Below are 1,913 nucleotides of genomic sequence, written 5' to 3' on the forward strand. Positions count from 1 at the left end.
TTAATCAAACCTGAGCAAGAAGACATATTGTAAAGTAGTCTTCCTTAGATCCCCAGTGGGGATAGTATTAAATCCTACACATCATTTTTTAAAAATCCATACACAATTTTCATTTAAAGGAAGCAGTTTGTGACTTCTCTAGCATATTCAAAATAGTAGTGCCACTACTCTTGTGCTTTAAGGCCATTATCAAGGAAAATAAAGGTTATTTGAACATAGGGCCAGGGAGGTAGCTCAGTTGCCTAAGTGCCTGCCTGGCAAACACAAGTTCCTGAGTTCATTCCCTGGAACCAAAAAGTAAAAGTCTCAACATAAGCAGTGCAGTGCCACAACAGTCCGAAAATTAGATGGCCACTAAGTGGGCAGTGTGTTGGACAGAGGGATGACTCACATGCCAGGTGGGATTAAAACTTACTGATTTCTGGAGTTTTCCATTTAATACTTTTGCTCTGTGCTTGATTGTAACTAAAACTGAGGGAGGTGGAATTGGATAAAGGGGATTATTGTAAAAATAACTTTGTCACTTGTCCTGGTTGTAGGCCCTTTTCCTAATGGTAAAAGCATTACCATTTTATTTGTGTATTATGAATGAATTGCTCATATTAAATATATGAATGAGTGTATGTTTAATTCATACACTCATTCATACACTCATACAAACACTTTTGTATACCCTCCTGTGCCTTGTTTATGATAAAGTTTGGAGATTATTCTAACATACACTCATCTGCCTCCTTCTGTTTAATGGCAGTGTCGATGTGATAGCATTTTCAAGCATTTATCGAGAACCTTTTCCATTTTACTGTATTACAAGCTCTGAATTCCTAGTAGAGCATTAGATGCTTTAAAATATAAATTATGACTTACTTGGAAAACATTCTGATTGTAAGTATAAAGCTTTGTATGAAGTTTGGAAGCTTAAAAAGTACAGAAGCAAAGATATTTATAATTAAACTTTCCAAGGATAACTGCTATACCATTTTTGGATATTTCCTTTTGTAACTTTTTCTATGTATTTATAATATGATAGAAATATGCATTATAAACTTACTTCATCCTGTTAGTCTTGTATTTTACAAAAGGTTAGTATCACATTTTAAAATGCTTGTTTCAATCAAAGGAGAGAAACATTATTTACTGTTTGATTGATTGATTGTCTTTTTGAGGCATTGTCACGCTCTATAGTTGAGGTTGGCCTTGAACTCACTTTGTAGCCTAGGCTGGTCTCCCAACTCTCAACAATTTACCTATCTCAGCCTCAGCCTTTCATGCTGGGATTGCAAGTGTGTGCCACCATGCCTGGCCCCATTTGTTGTTGTAAAGAGCAAATTAGATAAAGGAAATAAATTTCAATGAATATTTCTTTGGTTAGTAGTATAGGGGAACAAACTTTGATTTTGGTGTTAATTAGCCCTTTGAGATATCTTATGAATTTTATTTATTTGTTTACTTACTTAGTACTGAGTTCTGGACCCAGGACCTTTGTACTGAACTATATTCCCAGCCTTTTAAAAAAAAATTTATTTAAAAAATAGCATTTTGCCAAGTCTCTATTTTTGATTTTCCTGACTCAGCCTTTCTGAGTGCTGAAACTCAGCACCATCATACTCAGCTTTTATTGATCTTTCAGAAATTGATTTTCATGATATCTTTTTATCTATAATATTGATTTCTTGTCAAGTTGATACTCCTGAGTTAAACTAATTCTTAGATTGCGCTGCCATCCTGACTACTCTTTGATTAAATTTTTTTTCTTTCTCTTCTTTTTTTTTTTTGCGGTACCGGGGATTGAACTCAGGACCCTGCACTTGCCAGGCAAGTGCTTATTCTACTGAGCTATCTCCCCAGCCCTTAAATTAATTCTTAAAAGTTAGGCCGATTTCATTTTTTTCTTTTTCTTTTTTTTTTTTTTT

At 34.3% G+C, this 1,913-nt stretch overlaps 1 protein-coding gene across 1 annotated transcript in view; it reads left to right on the forward strand.

The window, feature by feature from the left end:
• The window catches only part of Cenpj (centromere protein J), a 65,879-nt gene that overhangs the window by 30,275 nt on the left and 33,691 nt on the right, over positions 1–1,913 (forward strand). The window lies entirely within an intron of this gene.

Source organism: Octodon degus, unplaced genomic scaffold (assembly GCF_000260255.1).
Source record: "Octodon degus isolate 3935 unplaced genomic scaffold, OctDeg1.0 scaffold00111, whole genome shotgun sequence".
Taxonomy (NCBI): domain Eukaryota; kingdom Metazoa; phylum Chordata; class Mammalia; order Rodentia; family Octodontidae; genus Octodon; species Octodon degus.